At 49.6% G+C, this 26,403-nt stretch overlaps 1 pseudogene; it reads right to left on the bottom strand.

Annotated features, from left to right (window-relative positions):
- Positions 1 to 20,874, bottom strand: part of LOC147109989 (uncharacterized) — a 139,641-nt pseudogene extending 118,767 nt beyond the window's left edge.
- Between the last annotated feature and the right edge of the window lie 5,529 nt (positions 20,875 to 26,403).

The raw sequence follows: 26,403 nt of genomic DNA on the forward strand, positions 1-26,403 counted from the left end.
TACCATGGTTAGACCACTCTTGCAGCACTGTGCACACTTCTGATCTCCATCTACCTTGGTTAGACCACACTTGGAGCACTGTGCACAGTTCTGGTCTCCATATACCTTGGTTAGACCACACTTGGAGCATTGTGCACTGTTCTGGTCTTCATATACCTTGGTTAGACCACACTTGTAGCACTGTGCACAGTTCTGGTCTCCATATACCTTGGTTATGCCACTCTTGAAGCACTGTGCACAGTTCTAGTCTCCATATATCTGGGTTAGATCACACTTGGAGCAATGCACACAGTTCTGGTCTCCATATACCTTGGTTAGACCACACTTGGAGCATTGCACAGATTTCTGGTCTCCATATACCTTGGTTAGACCACACTTGGAGCACTGTGCACAGTTCTGGTCTCCATATACCTTGGTTAGACCACACTTGGAGCACTGTGCACAGTTCTGGTCTCCATATACCTTCGTTACACCACACTTGGAGCACTGTGAACAGTTCTGGTCCCCGTATACCTTGGTTACACCACACTTGGAGCAATGTGCACAGTTCTGGTCCCCGTATACCTTGGTTAGACCACACTTGGAGCACTGTGCACAGTTCTGGTCTCCATGTACATTGGTCAGACCACACTTGGAGCACTGTGAACAGTTCTGTTCCCCGTATACCTTGGTTAGACCACACTTGGAGCACTGTGCACAGTTCTGGTCTCCATAAACCTTGGTTAGACCACACTTGGAGCACTGCTCACATTTCTGGTCTCCATATACCTTGGCTTGTCCACACTTGATGCACTGTGCACAGTTCTGGTCTCCATATACGTTGGTTAGACCACACTTGGAGCACTGCGCACAGTTCTGGTCTCCATATACCTTGGTTAGACCAAACTTGGAGCACTGCGTACAGTTCTGGTCTCCATATACCTTGATTAGACCACACTTGGAGCACTGCACACAGTCCTGGTTTCCATATACCTCGGTTAGACCGTACTTGCAGCACTGCGTACTGTTCTGGTCTCCGAAAAGCTTAGTTAGACTGCACTTGGAACACTGTGCACAGTTCTGGTCTCCTTATACCTTGGTTAGCCCACACTTGGAGCAGTCTGCAAAGTTCTGGTCTGCATACACCTTTGTTAGAGCACACTTGGAGCACTCTGCACAGTTCTGGTCTCCATATACCTTGGGTAGACCACACTTGGAGCACTGTGCACAGTTCTGGTCTCCATGTACCTTAGTTAGATGCACTTGGAGCACTGTGAACAGTTCTGGTCCCCGTATACCTTGGTTAGACCACACTTGGAGCACTGCACACAGTTCTGGTCTCCATATACCTTGGTTAGACCACACTTGGAGCAGTATGCACAGTTCTGGTCTTCATATACCTTGGTTAGACCACACTTGGAGCCGTGTGCACAGTTCTGGTCTCCATATACCTTGGTTAGACCACACTTGGAGCACTGCGCACAGTTCTGGTCTCCATATGCCTTGGTTAGACCACACTTGGAGCACTGTGCACAGTTCTGGTCTCCATATACCTTCGTTATACCACACTTGGAGCACTGTGAACAGTTCTGGTCCCCGTATACCTTGGTCAGACCACACTTGGAGCACTGTGAACAGTTCTGTTCCCCGTATACCTTGGTTAGACCACACTTGGAGCACTGTGCACAGTTCTGGTCTTCATATACCTTGGTTAGACCACACTTGGAGCACTGCTCACACTTCTGGTCTCCATATACCTTGGCTAATCCACACTTGATGCACTGTGCACAGTTCTGGTCTGCATATACGTTGGTTAGACCACACTTGGAGCACTGCGCACAGTTCTGGTCTCCATATACCTTGGTTAGACCAAACTTGGAGCATTGCGTACAGTTCTGCTCTCCATATACCTTGATTAGACCACACTTGGAGCACTGCGCACAGTCCTGGTTTCCATATACCTCGGTTAGACCGTACTTGGAGCACTGCGTACTGTTCTGGTCTCCGAAAAGCTTAGTTAGACTGCACTTGGAACACTGTGCACAGTTCTGGTCTCCTTATACCTTGGTTAGCCCAAACTTGGAGCAGTCTGCACAGTTCTGGTCTGCATACACCTTTGTTAGAGCACACTTGGAGCACTCTGCACAGTTCTGGTCTCCATATACCTTGGGTAGACCACACTTGGAGCACTGTGCACAGTTCTGGTCTCCATGTACCTTAGTTAGATGCACTTGGAGCACTGTGAACAGTTCTGGTCCCCGTATACCTTGGTTAGACCACACTTGGAGCACTGTGCACAGTTCTGGTCTCCATATACCTTGGTTAGACCACACTTGGAGCAGTATGCACAGTTCTGGTCTCCATATACTTTGGTCAGACCACACTTGGAGCACTGTGAACAGTTCTGTTCCCCGTATACCTTGGGTAGACCACACTTGGAGCATTGTGCACAGTTCTGGTCTTCATATACCTTGGTTAGACCACACTTGGAGCACTGCTCACACTTCTGGTCTCCATATACCTTGGCTAATCCACACTTGATGCACTGTGCACAGTTCTGGTCTACATATACGTTGGTTAGACCACACTTGGAGCACTGCGCACAGTTCTGGTCTCCATATACCTTGGTTAGACCAAACTTGGAGCATTGCGTACAGTTCTGGTCTCCATATACCTTGATTAGACCACACTTGGAGCACTGCGCACAGTCCTGGTTTCCATATACCTCGGTTAGACCGTACTTGGAGCACTGCGTACTGTTCTGGTCTCCAAAAGCTTAGTTAGACTACACTTGGAACACTGTGCACAGTTCTGGTCTCCTTATACCTTGGTTAGCCCACACTTGGAGCAGTCTGCACAGTTCTGGTCTGCATACACCTTTGTTAGAGCACACTTGGAGCACTCTGCACAGTTCTGGTCTCCATATACCTTGGGTAGACCACACTTGGAGCACTGTGCACAGTTCTGGTCTCCATGTACCACAGTTAGATGCACTTGGAGCACTGTGAACAGTTCTGGTCCCCGTATACCTTGGTTAGACCACACTTGGAGCACTGTGCACAGTTCTGGTCTCCATATACTTTGGTTAGGCCACACTTGGAGCACTGTGAACAATTCTGGTCTCCATATACCTTGGTTAGACCACACTTGGAGCACTGTGCACACTTCTGGTCTCCATATACCTTGGTTAGACCCCACTTGGAGCATTGCACACACTTCTGGTCTCCATATACCATGGTTAGACCACACTTGGAGCACTGCGCACAGTTCTGGTCTCCATATGCCTTTGTTAGACCACACTTGGAGCACTGTGCACAGTTCTGGTCTCCATATACCTTCGTTAGACCACACTTGGAGCACTGTGAACTGTTCTGGTCCCCGTATACCTTGGTTAGACCACATTTGGAGCACTGTGCACAGTTCTGGTCTCCATATACCTTGGTTAGACCACACTTGGAGCACTGTGCACAGTTCTGGTCTCCATATACCTTGGTTAGACCACACTTGGAGCACTGTGAACAGTTCTGGTCCCCGTATACCTTGGTTAGACCACACTTGGAGCACTGTGCACAGTTCTGGTCTTCATATACCTTGGTTAGACCACACTTGGAGCCGTGTGCACAGTTCTGGTCTCCATATACCTTGGTTAGACCACACTTGGAGCACTGCGCACACTTCTGGTCTCCATATACCTTGGTTAGACAACACTTGGAGCACTGCGCACAGTTCTGCTCTCCATATGCCTTGGTTAGACCACACTTGGAGCACTGTGCACAGTTCTGGTCTCCATATACCTTCGTTACACCACACTTGGAGCACTGTGAACAGTTCTGGTCCCCGTATACCTTGGTTACACCACACTTGGAGCAATGTGCACAGTTCTGGTCCCCGTATACCTTGGTTAGACCACACTTGGAGCACTGTGCACAGTTCTGGTCTCCATGTACATTGGTCAGACCACACTTGGAGCACTGTGAACAGTTCTGTTCCCCGTATACCTTGGTTAGACCACACTTGGAGCACTGTGCACAGTTCTGGTCTCCATAAACCTTGGTTAGACCACACTTGGAGCACTGCTCACATTTCTGGTCTCCATATACCTTGGCTTGTCCACACTTGATGCACTGTGCACAGTTCTGGTCTCCATATACGTTGGTTAGACCACACTTGGAGCACTGCGCACAGTTCTGGTCTCCATATACCTTGGTTAGACCAAACTTGGAGCACTGCGTACAGTTCTGGTCTCCATATACCTTGATTAGACCACACTTGGAGCACTGCACACAGTCCTGGTTTCCATATACCTCAGTTAGACCGTACTTGCAGCACTGCGTACTGTTCTGGTCTCCGAAAAGCTTAGTTAGACTGCACTTGGAACAGTGTGCACAGTTCTGGTCTCCTTATACCTTGGTTAGCCCACACTTGGAGCAGTCTGCAAAGTTCTGGTCTGCATACACCTTTGTTAGAGCACACTTGGAGCACTCTGCACAGTTCTGGTCTCCATATACCTTGGGTAGACCACACTTGGAGCACTGTGCACAGTTCTGGTCTCCATGTACCTTAGTTAGATGCACTTGGAGCACTGTGAACAGTTCTGGTCCCCGTATACCTTGGTTAGACCACACTTGGAGCACTGCACACAGTTCTGGTCTCCATATACCTTGGTTAGACCACACTTGGAGCAGTATGCACAGTTCTGGTCTTCATATACCTTGTTTAGACCACACTTGGAGCCGTGTGCACAGTTCTGGTCTCCATATACCTTGGTTAGACCACACTTGGAGCACTGCGCACAGTTCTGGTCTCCATATGCCTTGGTTAGACCACACTTGGAGCACTGTGCACAGTTCTGGTCTCCATATACCTTCGTTATACCACACTTGGAGCACTGTGAACAGTTCTGGTCCCCGTATACCTTGGTCAGACCACACTTGGAGCACTGTGAACAGTTCTGTTCCCTGTATACCTTGGTTAGACCACACTTGGAGCACTGTGCACAGTTCTGGTCTTCATATACCTTGGTTAGACCACACTTGGAGCACTGCTCACACTTCTGGTCTCCATATACCTTGGCTAATCCACACTTGATGCACTGTGCACAGTTCTGGTCTGCATATACGTTGGTTAGACCACACTTGGAGCACTGCGCACAGTTCTGGTCTCCATATACCTTGGTTAGACCAAACTTGGAGCATTGCGTACAGTTCTGGTCTCCATATACCTTGATTAGACCACACTTGGAGCACTGCGCACAGTCCTGGTTTCCATATACCTCGGTTAGACCGTACTTGGAGCACTGCGTACTGTTCTGGTCTCCGAAAAGCTTAGTTAGACTGCACTTGGAACACTGTGCACAGTTCTGGTCTCCTTATACCTTGGTTAGCCCAAACTTGGAGCAGTCTGCACAGTTCTGGTCTGCATACACCTTTGTTAGAGCACACTTGGAGCACTCTGCACAGTTCTGGTCTCCATATACCTTGGGTAGACCACACTTGGAGCACTGTGCACAGTTCTGGTCTCCATGTACCTTAGTTAGATGCACTTGGAGCACTGTGAACAGTTCTGGTCCCCGTATACCTTGGTTAGACCACACTTGGAGCACTGTGCACAGTTCTGGTCTCCATATACCTTGGTTAGACCACACTTGGAGCAGTATGCACAGTTCTGGTCTCCATATACTTTGGTCAGACCACACTTGGAGCACTGTGAACAGTTCTGTTCCCCGTATACCTTGGGTAGACCACACTTGGAGCATTGTGCACAGTTCTGGTCTTCATATACCTTGGTTAGACCACACTTGGAGCACTGCTCACACTTCTGGTCTCCATATACCTTGGCTAATCCACACTTGATGCACTGTGCACAGTTCTGGTCTACATATACGTTGGTTAGACCACACTTGGAGCACTGCGCACAGTTCTGGTCTCCATATACCTTGGTTAGACCAAACTTGGAGCATTGCGTACAGTTCTGGTCTCCATATACCTTGATTAGACCACACTTGGAGCACTGCGCACAGTCCTGGTTTCCATATACCTCGGTTAGACCGTACTTGGAGCACTGCGTACTGTTCTGGTCTCCGAAAAACTTAGTTAGACTACACTTGGAACACTGTGCACAGTTCTGGTCTCCTTATACCTTGGTTAGCCCACACTTGGAGCAGTCTGCACAGTTCTGGTCTGCATACACCTTTGTTAGAGCACACTTGGAGCACTCTGCACAGTTCTGGTCTCCATATACCTTGGGTAGACCACACTTGGAGCACTGTGCACAGTTCTGGTCTCCATGTACCTTAGTTAGATGCACTTGGAGCACTGTGAACCGTTCTGGTCCCCGTATACCTTGGTTAGACCACACTTGGAGCACTGTGCACAGTTCTGGTCTCCATATACCTTGGTTAGACCACACTTGAAGCAGTATGCACAGTTCTGGTCTCCATATACTTTGGTTAGGCCACACTTGGAGCACTGTGAACAATTCTGGTCTCCATATACCTTGGTTAGACCACACTTGGAGCACTGTGCACACTTCTGGTCTCCATATACCTTGGTTAGACCCCACTTGGAGCATTGCACACACTTCTGGTCTCCATATACCTTGGTTAGACCACACTTGGAGCACTGTGCACAGTTCTGGTCTCCATATACCTTCGTTAGACCACACTTGGAGCACTGTGAACTGTTCTGGTCCCCGTATACCTTGGTTAGACCACATTTGGAGCACTGTGCACAGTTCTGGTCTCCATATACCTTGGTTAGACCACACTTGGAGCACTGTGAACAGTTCTGGTCCCCGTATACCTTGGTTAGACCACTCTTGGAGCACTGTGAACAGTGCTGGTCTCCATATACCTTGGTTCGACCACACTTGGAGCACTGTGCACTGTTTTAGTCTCCAAATTATAAAAAGGATATAGAGGCACTGGAGGAGGTGCCACAAAGATTTTGTTGCATTATTTCCTTGAATGTTAGCCATTGTATGTTCACCCTCATGCCTTTCAGTGTAGTCTCCCAGTCTACCATGGCCAACTTGTCCCTCATGCCTTTCAGTGTAGTCTCCCAGTCTACCATGGCCAACTTGTCCCTCATGCCTTTCAGTGTAGTCTCCCAGTCTACCATGGCCAACTTGTCCCTCATACCTTTCAGTGTAGTCTCCCAATCTACCATGGCCAACTTGTCCCTCATACCTTTCAGTGTAGTCTCCCAATCTACCATGGCCAACTTGTCCCTCATACCTTTCAGTGTAGTCTCCCAGTCTACCATGGCCAACTTGTCCCTCATGCCTTTCAGTGTAGTCTCCCAGTCTACCATGGCCAACTTGTCCCTCATGCCTTTCAGTGTAGTCTCCCAGTCTACCATGGCCAACTTGTCCCTCATGCCTTTCAGTGTAGTCTCCCAGTCTACCATGGCCAACTTGTCCCTCATGCCTTTCAGTGTAGTCTCCCAATCTACCATGGCCAACTTGTCCCTCATGCCTTTCAGTGTAGTCTCCCAGTCCACCATAGCCAACTTGTCCCTCATACCTTTGTAGTTTCCTCTGTTTAGATTGAAGACCATAGTTTCAAATTGGACTACATCACTCTCAAACTTAATGTAAAATTCAATCAGATTATGGTCACTTGTCGCTAAAGGCCCCTTTCCCACAAGATTATTGATTAGCCCTTTCTCACTACACAGTACCAGATCCAGAATAGCCTGTTCCCTGGTTGGTTCCTCCACATACTGATCCAGGAAACCATCTCGCATGCATTCCAAGAATTCGTCCTCCACACCATAAGTAGTAATTTGATTTGCCCAGTGAATATGTAGATTAAAGTCCCCCATGATTACCGGATTGCCCTTGTTACATGCACTTCTAATTTCTTGATTGATACTGTGCTCTGCATTACCACTACTGTTTGGTGGCCTATACACAACTCCCACCAATGTTTTCCGCCCTTTGCTGTTTCTTAGCTCCACCCAAACTGATTCTAGTTCTACACCATGATCTGCCAAACCAAGATCTTTTATCTCTACCATACCGATCTCATCCCTTATTAACAGTGCTACGCCACCTGCTTTTCCTTTTTGTCTGTCCTTCCTAAATGTTGAGTACCCTGGATCATTCTGTGCCCAGCTTTGGTTACCCTGCAACCATGTCTCTGTAATGGCAATTACATCAGACCCAGTTACTTCTATTTGTGCCATTAATTCATCCACCTTGTTGCGAATGCTATGTGCATTTAGATAAAGTGCCTTCAACTTTGCCTGTTTAATATTTTTCTGCACTTTGACCCTCTTTACTGATGGCCTTTGTTTCTTCTCTCCACTAGTTTTGCTGACTACTTTTCTAACTTTCTCTCCTTTTTGGGCCCACACTTCGGTTCCATATGCTTTGATTAGCCCACACTTGGAGCACTGTGCACAGTTCTGGTCTCCATATACCTTGGTGAGACCACACTTGGAGCACTGTGCACAGTTCTGGTCTTCATATACCTTGGTTAGACTGCACTTGGAGCACTGCGCACAGTTCTGGTCTCCATATACCTTGGTTAGACCACACTTGGAGCACTGCGCACAGTTCTGGTCTTCATATACCTTGGTGAGACCACACTTGGAGCACTGTGCACCGTTCTGGTCTTCATATACCTTGGTTAGACTGCACTTGGAGCACTGCGCACAGTTCTGGTCTCCATATACCTTGGTTAGACCACACTTGGAGCACTGCGCACAGTTCTGGTCTCCATATACCTTGGTTAGGCTGCACTTGGAGCACTGTGCACAGTTCTGGTCTCCATATTATGAAAAGGATATAGAGGCAATGGAGAAGGTGCAACAAAGATTTACTGGAATGATACCAGAACTGAAAGGTTATACCTATCGGGAAAGATTGAGCAGGTTGGTGTTCTGTTCTCTAGAAAAGTGAAGGCTGAGGGGGGAGGTGTGACCTGATAGAGATCTTCAAGGTTATTAAAGGTTTTGATAGAGAAGATGTTTCCACTTGTGGTTGAGACCAGAACTAAGGGCCATCAATATAAGATAGTCACTAATAAATCCAATAGGAAATTCAGGAGAAACGTCTTTACCCAGAGAGTGGTGAGAATGGGGAACTCGCTACCACAGGGAGTGGTTGAGGCGAAGAGCACAGATACATTTAAGGGGAAGCTAGATAACTACATGAGGGGGACAGGAATAGCGGGATATGTTGATGGGGTGAGATGAAGAGGGGTTGGAGGAGGCTCGTGTGGAGCATAAACACCGGCAAGGACCAGTTGGGCTGAATGGCCTGTTTCTGTGCTTTATAATACATTGCAATGCACATAATTCGCCACCTTCCCGTGAGTGTGTTTGTACCCTACCTGTGATGGCTTGGTTGTTGCAGAGGTCGGAATGGCAGCACCTATCAGCCATGTACGCTGAGTGTGCACCGCTACTGAAGGACACAATTCCAATACAGGTCCCGCAGGTGTCGGTGAAAATACTTTAGGTTAGTCCATCTGAAAAAATAGAACCAGGGACTTTATTCAGTTAAAGTTCCGACGCAGACTGTGAGAACCACAGAAGGAAGTTTTGCTACAATTGTTCAGGGCTTTGGTGCGACCACACCTGGAGCTCTGTGCACAGTTTGGTCTCCTTATCTGAGGATGTACATACTTGCCTTAGAGACGGTGCAATGAAGATTCACTAGATTGATCCCTGGGATGAGAGGGTTGTCCTATGAGGAGAGATTGAGTAGATTGAGCCTATACTCCCTGGAGTTTAGAAGAATGAGATACATATAAGATTCTGAGGGGGATTTACAGGATAGATGATGAGAGTCTGTTTCCCTTGGCCGGAGAGTCTAGACACAGGGGGCATAGTCTCAGGATAAGGGGTTGGCCATTTAAGGTGGAGATGAGGAGAAATTTCTTCACTCGGAGAGTTGTGAATCTTTGGAATTCTCCACCCCAGAGAGCTGTGGATGCTGAGTCGTTGAGTATATTCCAGGCGGAGATCGATAGATTTTTGGACTCGAGGGGAATCAAGGGATATGGGGATCGGGTGGGAAAGTGGAGTTGAGGTCGAAGATCAGCCATGATAATATTGAATGGAGGAGCAGGCTCGAGGGGCCGTATGGCCGACTCCTGCTCCTATTTCTTATGTTCTTATGTCCCTATGACCAGGTGGCCTGGTTGCTGCCCCCATTCTCCTGAAGGCAGTTAAGTTCATGCAATGTTCTGGTCCCACAGTTGAGGGCCGCCCTCGAGTATCTCCCCATGTGGGTGTCCTTCATGACTTACGTAGACTTTTCAGCACAGAAGGAGGCCATTCAGCCCCTCGTACTCGTGCCGGCTCAATTTTGCTACCCAGTTTATTATATGGTAATTCCAAATTTCCCATCCTTGGTTTCAAATCCCTCCATGGCCTCACCCCTCCCCATCTCTGTAACCTCCTCCAGCCCCACAACCCTCCGAGATCTGTCTGTCTGTCTGTCTCTCTGTCTATCTATCGATCGATCGATCGATCGATCGATCGATCTATCTATCTATCTATCTATCTATCTATCTATCTATCTATCTATCTATCGATCTATCTATCTATCTATCTATCTATCTATCTATCTATCTGTCTATCTATCTACCTATCTATCTATTATCTATCTGTCTATTTTTCCATCTATCTATCTATCTATCTATTTTTCTATCTGTCTATCTATCCGCTATTATATATTTGCAATCCTACAAGACATTAATCTTATTTGGAGGAAGTCTCACTTTTTGTCGCTTTGATTAAGGTAGTTTTGCATTTGAGGTTCCGAGCCGGATCACAGGCTACTTGAGTCTGTCCACAGTTTCCTGTTGTTGGATCGTCACAACTGAAACATTTCAGAGCTGAGGCTGCAACAAAGAGAACAAGGAAATAATAATCAGACATTGTTGGCATCAATGAAAGGACCAAATGTAAAAGTCTTGGGGCTAGAAATTCAGTTGGTTGCACCAGCCTTTAGCGCCTTAGGAGGAGTAGATGTCGAGCGCTAGGCGCTTAGCGCCCGGGCGCAGCGCGATCTGCACCTCGCCCCAACTTCAGTAGACATTTAGCGCCGGCACAAAGTCTTTGCGCGCGCTCAGCTGCGCGCGCAGATCATGACGTCATTTCCTCGTGCAACGCCCTTTGTGCGCCCCCAACCGGAACTTCAGTCACGCCGGCCCATTGTGCGCCTGGCGGCCCTCGCGACTGTTGAGTGGAACGGTGCTCAGCCGATGCGGGCCGTGGGGAGCACAAATTAAAGGGCACTTCACCTGCACTATAAAAGGCTGCCATTTTGCAGCACTCATTCTTGAGACGGATCTTTGGAGACAGACCAAGGTAGAGAGCTTACTGCTTTGGCCCAACACTAGGACAGGTACTTCTGGCTTCAGGCCACAGCTTTGCAATTGTCTTTGCCTTCATTCATATCTCATTGTTTGCCAGCGTATTATGGGGGCTGCAATGGGTGTCAATACTGGCTTTCACAATTACATCCAAAGGGCTCACAGACGCCGTGAGAGAGTGCGAGCCCTGGCTAGACGGAGAGGGGGCAACAGGCATCACCAAGGGAGGCCTTACCCACCCAGGGTCTACCGCCAGCAGTTCTCCTATCTCAACATGTCTGACGACCAGTGTGTTAGGAGGCTGCGATTCCGGAGGGAGGTTGTCACAGAGATCTGCCAGCTGCTTCGGAGAGATCTGCAGCCACAGCTGAGGTGCAGGACATCTCTGTCGGTGGCAGTGAAGGTGACGGTGGCTCTCAACTTCTATGCCACCGGCTCCTTCCAATCCGCTGCTGGGGACATTGCTAACATCTCCCAGTTCGCCGTGCATTGCTGCATCCGCCAGGTGACCAATGCCCTTTTCAGAAGGAGACGTCAGTTCATCTCCTTCCCCATGACCCTGGACAAGCAGCAACAGCGTGCAATCGGATTTGGAAGAATAGCGCGCTTCCCCATGGTGCAGGGCACCATTGACTGCACGCATGTGGCTTTGCAGGCACCTGTGGAGAATGCCGAGGATTACCGCGACCGGAAGGGCTACCATTCCCTCAACGTACAGCTGGTGTGTGACCACAGGCAGCTCATCCTAGCTGTCAATGCCCGCTTTCCAGGCAGCAGCCACGATGCCTTCATCCTGCGACAGACTACTGTGGCTGACATGTTCCAGGCACAGCCTCAGCCACGAGGATGGCTTATCGGGGACAAAGGCTATCCTTTGTGTACCTGGCTCATGACCCCGCTCCGCGCGCCCAGGACCCCTGCTGAAGAGGCATACAACGAGAGCCATCAAGCGATAGGAACATCATCGAACAAACAATCGGCGTCCTGAAGCAACGGTTCCACTGCCTGGATCGTTCCGGCGGAGCCCTGCAGTATTCGCCGGAGCGAGTCTCCCATTTCGTGGTTGTTTGCTGCATGCTGCACAACCTGGCTATCCGCAGGACTCAGGCATTGCCACCACAGATTGGAGCACCACCTCAGGAGGAGGAGCAGGAGGAGCAGGAGGAGGAGGACCAGCACAGGAGGGAGGCACAAGGTCCAAGGGCCGTCCGTCGGCGGCTTATTGAACGTAGGTTCTAGGCCCCCCTCTCAGGGAATGGCTTGTGCCAAAGAAAGAACATGAATGCAGCCGCTCTGCAAGCCCTCAGCCGGTCAAGGCAACAAAAACTTCAAAGTTCAAACATGGACAATCTGATTAAAGAAAATTGTTTATTCCACAAACTCTGTGCCCTTCCCACATGACAAACAGAAACAGAAAAAAAAACCCAAAAACAGTCAGACACATAACTCGCTCCCACAACCTGGAGAGGATTAACAGAACAGTGAAACAAAAAAGACCGTCATCCTCGGCCTTCATAAAAACAAACACAACATCCTCGGCCTTCATAAAAACAAACACAACATCCTCGGCCTTCATAAAAACAAACATAACATCCTCGGCCTTCATAAAAACAAACACAACATCCTCGGCCTTCACAAAAACAACACATTTGCCCACACCTTCTACTTTTTGGCCCGCGAGGGCGATGCCTTGCGCATACTTGTGTGGCCCCTGCCCGCCCTGCTGCTCCTCCTCAATTGGAGCCCAGTGGCTGCAGCAAGGCTGGGGGAAGGCTCCTGAGGGGCACATGGTGAGACGGCAGATGCCCTTGGGGGTCGGCCTGCACGAGCTCTGGCCCTCGAGGGGCCGGCTGGTGACTGCTGCAGCTGTGGCTGGGCGGCATCAGTGTGTCCAGCAGCTGGTGGCAGCTGCACTGGTGGAGTGGCAGTGTCTGCTGCAGGAATGGGGGCAAGCTGGCTGATGGCAGGTGCTCGCTGGTCGCCTGATACAGTGGCAGTCGCCCGGGCCAGCACTGCAGCATGCGCAGCAAACTGCTGAAGGACAGCCCGCTGGGCTGCTGCAGGGCGGCGGGTGCCCTGGTGATGCCTGGCTGATGCAGCCAGTGTGGCACCAGTTAGTGTCCGTGCTGCCCTGGTCTGTGACCGCATAAGACCAGCCAGTGACTGGACGGCACGACTGAGCACTTGGGTATTCGCCGACTGTGCTGCCCCGAATTCCTCCACACTCCCAGCCAGTGACTGGACGGCACGAGTGAGCACTTGGGTACTCGCCGACTGTGCTGCCCCGAATTCCTGGAGACTCCTGGCCTGGGCCTGGACGGCACGAGTGAGCACTTGGGAACTCGCCGACTGTGCTGCCCCGAATTCCTCCACACTCCGAGCCAGTGACTGTATGGAGTCAGGCATCCGTGCCACTACCCCCATGAGCTCCGTGTGCCTGCGCTCCGAGTCGACGGCCATTTCCTCTAGGAGGCACACCTCCTCTGCGCTGACCGTCGCAGGACTGGAGGCCGCACTCACCCTCTGGGGAGAAGTCCGCCGAGCTTCCCCACCCCTCCCGCGTTGCTGCAGGCCGCTGGGCCCAGGAACTTCACACTCCTGCGACCCTTCCCCCAGGCTCCCCTCCAGGGAAGACGTGTCCCCTACATCGCCATGGGCTGCCGCGGCTGAGGGTGCCACTGATGGGCCGGCTACCTCTTCCTCCTCCTCCTCCTCCTCTTCCGAGGGGCTGTCACTGGCAGCTTCAAGGCCCATCTCCTCACCTGGCGTCTCACCATCTGAAAGCAGGAAGGCACAAGAGTAGCTTTAGAGTGAGGACAGGGCGTCAGCGAGGGAGGCATGAGTGGTGCCTTTCACCGCATTGGTCGGACACTGGCAAAGGATGTTGATATGATGCGCAAGTGGAACGAGAGAGGTCCAAAAGGTGATGTCCTTACCATTGGTGCCCAGAACAGGGTCGGCATCTCCAGTGGCAACGGGGCCAATCACACGGACTCCCATAATGCGCTCCACGTGCTGGTCTAGGTTGGTGAGCTCTTGGTGCTGAGGTCGGCCTCCACCGGTCGCAATCTGGCTATGCCTGTTGTTAGCCAGCTTGGCCTGCAAGAGAAAGGACGGCCTCTAAGTACGGTGTGTAGCCCTGATCTTGTCTGCACTGCCTCCCATGGTCGAATAGCTTGGACAGTGTGTAGCCCTGATCTTGTCTGCACTGCCTCCCATGGTCGAATAGCTTGGACAGTGTGTAGCCCTGATCTTGTCTGCACTGCCTCCCATGGTCGAATAGCTTGGACAGTGTGTAGCCCTGATCTTGTCTGCACTGCCTCCCATGGTCGAATAGCTTGGACAGTGTGTAGCCCTGATCTTGTCTGCACTGCCTCCCATGGTCGAATAGCTTGGACAGTGTGTAAAGTGCAGAATGTGCAATTGATGTTCATGCCAGTCCCATAGCTGCTGGATGAGGGCTGGCCATTAAGGCTTTCAGGTCCCTTTGTCCATAATGTGAGGTGCACATGCAAGGATGAGGAGGACACTGGAAAGGGTACTCACCCTGACAATCCGAGTGAGGTCGTTGAACTTTTTCCTGCATTGTACAGGATTCCTGGCAACCACACTGTTGGATGTCACCCTGTTGGAGACCTCCCTCCAGGCTTTGCAGTAGACGCTGGGCACCGGCTTCTTGCCACTGTCAGGGAACAAAACATGGCGTCTTCGCTCCACTGCGCTAACCAGCAGCCTCAGGTCACCCTCGCTGAAGCGCAGCGCTCTCTCCCGGGCCTTCTGCGTCGTCCTGGGCGGTGAAGATTTGCAGCAGCAGTGCTCAGGCCTAGGTGGAGGGCTGCAGTGTCCAGGGCGTGGCAGCCAAAAAAATCGACCCTTCCCCCTTTAAGAGCTGGCCGGCGCCAGCGTGTCTGCCGTCAATGAAGAAATCACCGCACCTGCGCTGCGCCCGGCCTCGGCGGTATAGCTCAGCACCGCCGGCTTAGCGCCTAAAGATAGTCGTGCATCGCCAGTTTTAGCGCTGCAGCAACCTCTTAGGGCGATGCTACTGAATATCGGCGAAGTGGCCTCGACTTTGCGCCGGGCGCAAACTTCAGCGGCCGCCCAACTTTACCGCCCCAAAAGTGGCTATACTGAATTTCTAGGCCTTGGAATCTGGCGCTTTGCCAGTCCCCAGGACAGCCTAAAGCATTTCACAGACTAGGAAGTAGGTTAAAAGTGTTGTAATGTCAGAAATGGGGCAGTCAATTTACGCACAGCAAGGTCCCTCAAACATCAATGAGATAAATGACCGAATAAGTGATAAATAATGGCCAGGACACTGGGGAGGACTCCCCTGCTCTTCTTCAAAATAGTGCCATGGGATCTTTTACGTCCACCTGAAAGAGCAGACGGGGCCTCGATTTAACATCTCATCTGAAAGACGGCACCTCCATCAGTACTGCCCTCCCAACAGTGCGGAGCTCTCTCAGTACTGCCCCTCCGACAGTGCGGCACTCTCTCAGTACTGCCCCTCCGACAGTGCAGCGCTCACTCAGTACTGCCCCTCCAAGAGTGCAGCGCTCCCTCAGTACCACCCTCCCAACAGTGTGGCGCTCCCTCAGTACTGCCCCTCCGACAGTGCAGCGCTCCCTCAGTACTGCCCCTCCGACAGTGTGGCGCTCCCTCAGTACCGCCCCTCCGACAGTGCGGCGCTCCCTCAGTACTGCCCCTCCGACAGTGCACCGCTCCCTCAGTACTGCCCCTCCGGCAGTGCGGCACTCCCTCAGTTCTGCCCCTCCGACAGTGCCACGCTCCCTCAGTACTGCCTCTCTGGCAGTGCGGCACTCCCTCAGTACTGCCCCTCCGACAGTGCACCGCTCCCTCAGTACTGCCCCTCCGGCAGTGCGGCACTCCCTCAGTTCTGCCCCTCCGACAGTGCCACGCTCCCTCAGTACTGCACTGGGCGTGTCAGCCTGGATCATGTGCTCAATTCTCTGGAGTGGGACTTTGAACCCACAACCTTCTGGTTCAGAGGCGAGAGAGCTACCCACTTAACCACAGCTGACACCTAGGTAACCATCAACATCCTGGGGGTCACCATTGACCAGAAACTTACTGGACCAGCCACATAAAGACTGTGACTACAAGAGCAGGTCAGAGGCTGGGTATTCTGTGGTGATTGTCTCACCTCCTGACTCCCCAAAGCCTTTCCACCACCTACAAAGCACATGTTAGGAGTGTGATGGAATACTCTCCACTTGCCTGCATGAGTGCAGCTCCAACAACACTTAAGAAGCTCGACACCATCCAGGACAAAGCAGCCCGCTTGATCGGCACCCCATCTGTTGTGTATGTAATATGTGTGCTACTTTGAACCTATGGACAGGACTGCACTACTTGTTGGGCGTAGTGATACGCAGTACCACTCCTGGCCATAGGGGTATAAATAGTACTGTGGGTACTGATCCCCCTCAGTTCCCGCCTGTGGGCATGAAGTAAAGACCTATGTGCAGTCCCTACCTCCAACCAGTAAAGGCCTGTTTGAGTTATACGTTTAAGTCTTTGTGTTAATTGTTCAATACAATACACATACTTAACACTGGCGACGAGTCAGGCTCTTACCCTGCGGCAGTTATTCCAGGCGGCTTCGTCCAAAGACAGGACGTTGAAGAGAGGTTTCAATCCTCAACACCCCACTCAAAACTGAAGGGCAGCAGAAATCCTGACAGCTTCCAGCGACTGGAAGTGACAGGCATTAGGACCCTGAAGCCTCCATCAGCTTGTGAACCGGAGTAAAGACAGGACTGGGGAAGAGAGAGAGGTAGGGCGATAGCGATCGGCAGATAAGGGCCGGGCAGCTTTGAAGTGAGGGGCGCAGCCGGGCCAGCGATCGGGACCAAAGATAAGAGCCGCACTCGGACTGAAAGGCGCGGCGGCTGCAGAAGCTCAAGGTGCGAGAGTCGCGGTGCACAGCGCGGGCTATCGATCGCGGCGAAGATAAGGGCCGCACTCGAGGGCTGAAGGGAGACGGCGTCGGGGGACGGGTGAAGACCGCCAAGCGCGGGAAAACCGCCATTTTGTGGGCGGAGGACGACGGCAAGAGCGGGAAGCCGCCATCTTTGATAACAAGTAAAGAAAATAAAATCTGAGAAATTGCAAATCTACAATGCCTAAACACGGGAATATTAGCACCTTTGATAGTGACCTCGAAGATTGGGCCATATATGTTGAAAGAGTAAAAAATTATTGTAAGGCCAATAAAATTCATGACCAAGATAAAGCTCTAACATTATTAAATTTAATGGGTGCGAAGACGTACGGGCAATTGAAACACCTGTTATCACCAGATGAACCGGCGGATAAGACGTTCGATGAGATTGTTACTGTCCTGAAAGGTCATCTAAACCCCACGCCGCTGATGCTAGCGGAACGATTTAAATTTTACGACAGAAGGCAGCTACAGCATGAAAGCAATGCTGAATATTTGCTGGAATTGCGTAAATTAGCGAAATATTGCCAGTTTCGAACGGGATTGACAGATGCACTACGAGACAAATTTGTGTGTGGTTTATTTAAACAGGATACACAAAAGCGACTGCTCGAGGAGAATGAGCTGACGCTTGAGAAGGCGGTCACTATGGCAGCAGCACACGAAGCCGCAGCGAGAGGCACGGCAGTAATGCAGCTACGGTCACCGGAGCTCAGTGCACACAAATTGGGTGTGAGTTCTGGCAAATGTTATCGTTGTGGAAAGACAACGCATGATCAGAACCAGTGTTGGTTTAAAAACCAAGAATGTAGAACTTGTGGTAGGCTTGGACATATAGCTAGAGTATGCAGGTCAGGGAAGAAGACCAGCAACAAGAAGTCACCGCAAGGAAAATACGCAAAGGTACACAAGGTGACCGAACAGGAGTCCGATTCAGACACTAGCAGTAATGAACTGGCTAGCTTAAGCTGTAATGAACTGGCTAGCTTAAGAGTACTCAACGCTGGTAAGGGTGCAGACCTCCAGACAATTTGGGTCACTCTTCAGATAGAAGGAGTCCAAGTAAAACTGGAATTGGACACTGGATCGGCATTGACGGTCATAAATAAGAAAGATTACGGAAAGTTATTCCAACATATTCCCCTACAGGATACGGGGATTATATTGAAAACATACACGGGGCAAAGAGTGTACCCCATCGGGAAAATAGAGGTTGCAGTGGCCCACAAGGGCGAAGACAGTCAAATAATGGACTTATATGTGATATCTGAAGGAGGTCCTCCACTACTAGGACGGGAGTGGATTAGGAAAATGAATATGGACTGGCATTTCCTACAAACAATAACGAGTGAGAACTCGGTGAAGATAGTCGGCCCAGACTCTGGAACGGATGATGGTAAGCCCAACTCAGGTGCGAAAGACAAAGTTTCAGCACAGAATTCCACTGAGCAACAACAACATAGTTTAACTGTGGATTCTGAGTCTGGCAAGTCTACTGATGTGCCCATTTCTGAGGGACACCGGGCTCGAACTCAACTCCATTTCAAACTACAACAGCAATTAGAACAAATGCTTCGCCGTTTTGAGCAAGAGTTGAATGCAACGAAAGAGTTCTTTGATATAGAGTTGGAGAATCTGGAAAGACAACAGAAGCAGCTGATGGAGAAAATGGAGCAGGAGCACACAAAACGTCTGATGTCAGAGGAGTTAACGGTCAGCCAACTCCTGCATATGCTGAAGGACAGGACTCTGAAATGGGAAAAACTTGAACATGAACTTCAATATTCAAACGAAAGGGGTTCGGAGCTCTCAAAGGTTATTGGAAGAGCTGAGGTGGCAACACAGACTGAGATGACTGCAACAGAGCAGCCCTTGGATGCCAAAAGTACGCTGACTCACGTCAACGTAGAACAACAGACCGCTGAAACAGCTGCTCCGGTAGAGGGATTGCATAGTCCGAGCAATCAATCTCCAAAGGAAGTTGAAGTATTAAAATCACAAATGAGGTCACTAGTAAACGACTTGCTGAAAGCCCAGAAAAAGCTGGATGCAGAGGTACACATGAAGAAGTCTCTTCAGGAAAGATGTCTGGATTTGGAACAAGAGCTGGCTAACGTCCAGCTAGGTATGGAGGAAATAGACGACCCTCTCACTGGTCTAGCTCAGGACGACACCGAATATTACGATGTCCTGTCCTGCCCAGCTTGTAACTTCGACTCCCAAAGTGCAGAAATTATGGAGGAGCACCAAAAGTCTACGGAACATCGGGAGAAGCTGGCTCTACGACGGAAACAGTAGGAAGAGAAGGAGGAACTGCGCATGCAGCTGGCAGCTGTGGCAGCTGACAATGGAGCCCAGAGAGTCTCCAAGAAGCAGAAAAGGAAAAGTAAAAACAGAAGATGACCCATCTGAACCATTATCACCTCTACCAGATCACACACGTGGTCCCTCCGAACGGAGCCAATTCAGTTCGGAAGTTCAAACTGTTAAATCCATGGAAGGACTATTGAATGAGTCACTCTAGCAACGTGAACCGACTACACCACAGAGATTGAATCTGTGAACTGTTTTCCGCAGAGACTGAATCTGTGATCTGTTTTTGACATGAACTTATCTATGTATCTATGTTATTCTGTTATGTAAACCTGAAGTTATATATGTATATATGTTATTACGTTATGTTAAATGGGGAGATGACTGTAAAGCTAGGAAGGGAGGAATGTTGTGTATGTAATATGTGTGCTACTTTGAACCTATGGACAGGACTGCACTACTTGTTGGGCGTAGTGATACGCAGTACCACTCCTGGCCATAGGGGTATAAATAGTACTGTGGGTACTGATCCCCCTCAGTTCCCGCCTGTGGGCATGAAGTAAAGACCTATGTGCAGTCCCTACCTCCAACCAGTAAAGGCCTGTTTGAGTTATACGTTTAAGTCTTTGTGTTAATTGTTCAATACAATACACATACTTAACACCATCCACCACCTTAAACATTCACTCCCTCCACCACCGCCGCACCGTGGCTGCAGTGTGTACCATCTACAAGATGCACTGCAGCAACTTGCCAAGGCTTCTTCGGCAGCACCTCCCAAACCCGCGACCTCTACCACCTAGCAGGTGGGAACACCACCACCTCCAAGTTCCCCTCCGAGTTACACACCATCCTGACTTGGAAATATATCGGCCGTTCCTTCATCGTCGCTGGGTCAAAATCCTGGAACTCCCTCCCTGACAGCACTGTGGGAGCACCTTCACCACACGGACTGCAGTGGTTCAAGAAGGCGGCTCACCACCACCTTCTCAAGGGCAATTAGGGATGGGCAATAAATGCTGGCCTTGCCAGCGACGCCCACATCCCAAGAAAGAGTTTTTAAGAATCACCCATTTTTCTGTGGCATAATGAGTGTTGCATTAACACATGTCCCATATGAGAATGGAATACTATTTGTATATATATATATATATATGGTCCCTCTTACTAACAATTCTATTGAAACAATTAGCCTGAAAGAGATTAACAAGTGACATATTTAATAAAGCGTCTCACCTTCAGTAACCAGAGCGCAAATGATGAAAATGCCGGAGAACAACTTCATCTTTGCGTTGAGCTTTGGAGTTCCTCCCGGGGACCAGTCACACAAACCTCTTCTCCTCACCGCTCTGCAGACTGTGTCTATCAGTCACCCAGTATATATGGAAGAAGCTCCACCCAACTCGAGAGTCTCCGCCTTTCTTGTGTCCTTGCCAAGGTGGGCGAGGTCAATCATCAATACTCTTCATTCCATTCCGATGACAATTAATTGGCACCTCACTCACCCAGAGCCTGGGCAGCCTATTGTCCATGGCCATCTCACTCTTGCTAGTCCTGCCTTGAGATGGTGGACATTTGCGATGGAAACGTGCAGACAGACCATTGCTCACAAAACATCGCTTACATTTAAAACCAACAGAAAAGTCACCTGTGGGGGGGAACTGCCTGTATTCTGTTTGAGATTTGTGGTCCAACCTGTTTCGAGACGAATGGGAAGAATGTTGTTGTTGTGTATGTAATATGTGTGCTACTTTGAACCTATGGACAGGACTGCACTACTTGTTGGGCGTAGTGATACGCAGTACGACTCCTGGCCATAGGGGTATAAATAGTACTGTGGGTACTGATCTCCCCTCAGTTCCCGCCTGTGGGCATGAAGTAAAGACCTACGTATAGTCCCTACCTCCAACCAGTAAAGACCTGTTTTATTGTTACTGATTAAGTCTGAGTATTAATTACTTGAACAACTCACAGATTTAACACTGGCGACGAGTCTGATTCGGACCCTGCGGCAGTCACTCCACGGCAGCTTCGTCCACAGCCAGGACGTTGCAGAGAGGTTTCCACCCTCTCCACCCCACTGGAAGACATCCTGACCTCGGAGCCTCCATCGGCGACCGTCAGCTTCTTCTCCAGCTTGGTGGTGGGTAAGCCGTTGTCTGAGCCGGGCAGCGACGCGACAGGCAGTCGACCGCGTTGGCCGCACGAACGGGGCTGGGGGAGCTGGAGGAATAGGGCGCGAGAGCCGCTTCGAGCGGGAGGCGTTTCAACAGAGCGATCGCATCTCCTGATAAGAGCCGAGAGCCGCTTCGCGATCCAGCGATCGCATCCGCTGATAAGGGCCGCACTCGGGCGATCGCGGCGAAGATAAGGGCCGCACTCGGGGGCTGAAGGGAGACGGCGTCGGGGGACGGGTGAAGACCGCCAAGCGCGGGAAAACCGCCATTTTGTGGGCGGAGGACGACGGCAAGAGCGGGAAGCCGCCATCTTTGATAACAAGTAAAGAAAATAAAATCTGAGAAATTGCAAATCTACAATGCCTAAACACGGGAATATTAGCACCTTTGACAGTGACCTCGAAGATTGGGCCATATATGTTGAAAGAGTAAAAAATTATTGTAAGGCCAATAAAATTCGTGACCAAGATAAAGCTCTAACATTATTAAATTTAATGGGTGCAAAGACATACGGGCAATTGAAACACCTGTTATCACCAGATGAACCGGCGGATAAGACGTTCGATGAGATTGTTACTGTCCTGAAAGATCATCTAAACCCCACGCCGCTGATGCTAGCGGAACGATTTAAATTTTATGACAGAAGGCAGCTACAGCATGAAAGCAATGCTGAATATTTGCTGGAATTGCGTAAATTAGCGAAATATTGCCAGTTTGGAACGGGACTGACAGAGGCACTTCGAGACAAATTTGTGTGTGGTTTATTTAAACAGGATACACAAAAGCGACTGCTCGAGGAGAATGAGCTGACGCTTGAGAAGGCGGTCACTATGGCAGCAGCACACGAAGCCGCAGCGAGAGGCACGGCAGTAATGCAGCTACGGTCACCGGAGCTCAGTGCACACAAATTGGGTGTGAGTTCTGGCAAATGTTATCGTTGTGGAAAGACAACGCATGATCAGAACCAGTGTTGGTTTAAAAACCAAGAGTGTAGAACTTGTGGTAGGCTTGGACATATAGCTAGAGTATGCAGGTCAGGGAAGAAGACCAGCAACAAGAAGTCACCGCAAGGAAAATACGCAAAGGTACACAAGGTGACCGAACAGGAGTCCGATTCAGACGCTAGCAGTAATGAACTGGCTAGCTTAAGCTGTAATGAACTGGCTAGCTTAAGAGTACTCAACGCTGGTAAGGGTGCAGACCTCCAGACAATTTGGGTCACTCTTCAGATAGAAGGAGTCCAAGTAAAACTGGAATTGGACACTGGATCGGCATTGACGGTCATAAATAAGAAAGATTACGGAAAGTTATTCCAACATATTCCCCTACAGGATACGGGGATTATATTGAAAACATACACGGGGCAAAGAGTGTACCCCATCGGGAAAATAGAGGTTGCAGTGGTCCACAAGGGCGAAGACAGTCAAATAATGGACTTATATGTGATATCTGAAGGAGGTCCTCCACTACTAGGACGGGAGTGGATTAGGAAAATGAATATGGACTGGCATTTCCTACAAACAATAACGAGTGAGAACTCGGTGAAGATAGTCGGCCCAGACTCTGGAACGGATGATGGTAAGCCCAACTCAGGTGCAAAAGACAAAGTTTCAGCACAGAATTCCACTGAGCAACAACAACATAGTTTAACTGTGGTTTCTGAGTCTGGCAAGTCTACTGATGTGCCCATTTCTGAGGGACACCGGGCTCGAACTCAACTCCATTTCAAACTACAACAACAATTAGAACAAATGCTTCGCCGTTTAGAGCAAGAGTTGAATGCAACGAAAGAGTTCTTTGATATAGAGTTGGAGAATCTGGAAAGACAACAGAAGCAGCTGATGGAGAAAATGGAGCAGGAGCACACAAAACGTCTGATGTCAGAGGGGTTAACGGTCAGCCAACTCCTGCATATGCTGAAGGACAGGACTCTGAAATGGGAAAAACTTGAACACGAACTTCAATATTCAAACGAAAGGGGTTCGGAGCTCTCAAAGGTTATTGGAAGAGCTGAGGTGGCAACACAGACTGAGATGACTGCAACAGAGCAGCCCTTGGATGCCAAAAGTACGCTGACTCACGTCAACGTAGAACAACAGACCGCTGAAACAGCTGCTCCGGTAGAGGGATTGAATAGTCCGATCAATCAATCTCCAAAAGAAGTTGAAGTAGTAAAATCTCAAATGAGGTCATTAGTAAACGACTTGCTGAAAGCCCAGAAAAAGCTGGATGAAGAGGTACGCATGAAGAAGTCTCTTCAGGAAAGATGTCTGGACTTGGAACAAAAGCTGGCTAACGCCCAGCTGGGTATGGAGGAAATAGAAGACCCTCTCGCTGGCCTAGATCAGGACGACACCGAATATTACTATGTCCTGTCCTGCCCAACTTGTAACTTCGACTCCCACCATACAGAAATCATGGAGGAGCACCGAAAGTCTACGGAACATCGGGAGAAGGTGGCTCTACTACGGAAAAAGGAGGGAGAGAAGGAGGAACTGCGCATGCAGCTGGCAGCTGACAGTGGAGCCCAGAGAGTCTCCAAGAAGCAGAAAAGGAAAAGTCGAAACAGAAGATGACCCATCTGAACCATTATTACCTCTACCAGATCACACACGTGGTCCCTCCGAACGGAGCCAATTCAGTTCGGAAGTTCAAACTGTTAAATCCATGGAAGGACTATTGAATGAGTCACTCCAGCAACGTGAACCGACTCCACCACAGAGATTGAATCTGTGAACTGTTTTCCGCAGAGACTGAATCTGTGATCTGTTTTGACATGAAGTTATCTATGTATCTATGTTATTCTGTTATGTAAACCTGAAGTTATATCTGTATATATGTTATTACGTTATGTTAAATGGGGAGATGACTGTAAAGCTAGGAAGGGAGGAATGTTGTGTATGTAATATGTGTGCTACTTTGAACCTATGGACAGGACTGCACTACTTGTTGGGCGTAGTGATACGCAGTACCACTCCTGGCCATAGGGGTATAAATAGTACTGTGGGTACTGACCTCCCCTCAGTTCCCGCCTGTGGGCATGAAGTAAAGACCTACGTATAGTCCCTACCTCCAACCAGTAAAGACCTGTTTTATTGTTACTGATTAAGTCTGAGTATTAATTACTTGAACAACTCACAGATTTAACAGTTGTGTCTTTCGAAATCCACATTTCTCATCAAGTGTTGTTCTTGTTCCTCCTCAGTGAAGAATGAAGCCACCCTTGTTGATTGTTTCCATCCGATTTGCCAATAAGTTGAATTTAAATCTCGTTTCAGATTTTGCAATTGTTTAGGAAACACACAGGGTTTCAAAAAGCTGAAGTGACAACCAAAGCTGAACCACCTTCTTATAAGAACACCAATATTTCAGCACAGGCTTCATCGAATCAGAGAATGGACCAGCCCAGAAGGAGGCAATTCGGCCCATCGTGCCTGTGCCGGCTCTTTGAAAGAGCTCTCCAATTAGTCCCACTCCCCCCTGCTCTTTCCCCAGAGCCCTGCAAAATTATCCTCTTCAAGTATTCATCCAATTCCCTTTTGATAGTTATGACAAAGGGATATCGGCAGAGTGAGTGAATGTGCAAAATGGGTTTCAATGTAAGCAAATGTGAGGTCATCCACTTTGGACCTAAAAAGGATAGAACAGGGTACTTTCTAAATGGTGAAAGGTTAAAAACAGTGGAGGTCCAACGAGTCCAGTGTCCAGGTACATAGATCATTAAAATATCATGGACAGGTACAGGCAATAATCCAAAAGTCTAATGGAACGCTGGCCTTTATATCAGGAGGACTAGAGTACAAGAGGGTAGAAGTTTTTGTTTTTTATATTTGTTTATGGGATGTGGGCATCGCTGGCAAGGCCAGCATTTATTGCCCATCCCTAATTGCCCCTTGAGAAGGTGGTGGTGAGCTGCCTTCTTGAACCGCTGCAGTCCGTGTGGTGAAGGTGCTCCCACAGTGCTGTTAGGGAGGGAGTTCCAGGATTTTGACCCAGCGACGATGAAGGAACAGCAAAATACTTCTAAGTCAGGATGGTGTGTGTGACTTGGAGGGGAACTTGGAGGTGGTGGTGTTCCCATGCGCCTGCTGCCCTTGTCCTTCTAGGTGGAAGAGGTTGCGGGTTTGGGAGGTGCTGCCGAAGAAGCCTTGGCGAGTTGCTGCAGTGCATCTTGTAGATGGTACACACTGCAGCCACGGTGTGCCGGTGGTGGAGGGAGTGAATGTTTAAGGTGTGTATGAGGTGCCAATCAAGCGGGCTGCTTTGTCCTGGATGGTGTCGAGCTTCTTGAGTGTTGTTGGAGCTGCACTCATCCAGGCAAGTGGAGAGTATTCCATCGCACTCCTCACTTGTGCCTTGTAGATGGTGGAAAGGCTCTGGGGAGTCAGGAGGTGAGACACTCGCCACAGAATACCCAGCCTCTGACCTGCTCTTGTCGCCAGAGTATTTATATGGCTGGTCCAGTTAAGTTTCTGGTCAATAGTGATCCCCAGGTTGTTGATGGTGGGGGATTCGGCGATGGTACTGCCGTTGAATGTCAAGGGGAGGTGGTTAGACTCTCGCTTGTTGGAGATAGTCATTGCCTGGCACTTGTGTGGCGCGAATGATATGCTGCAAATGTACAAAACCCTGGTCAG

Source organism: Somniosus microcephalus, chromosome 12 (genome assembly GCF_052327205.1).
Source record: "Somniosus microcephalus isolate GS21.2 chromosome 12, FLI_Smic_1.0, whole genome shotgun sequence".
In the NCBI taxonomy this organism is placed as follows: domain Eukaryota; kingdom Metazoa; phylum Chordata; class Chondrichthyes; order Squaliformes; family Somniosidae; genus Somniosus; species Somniosus microcephalus.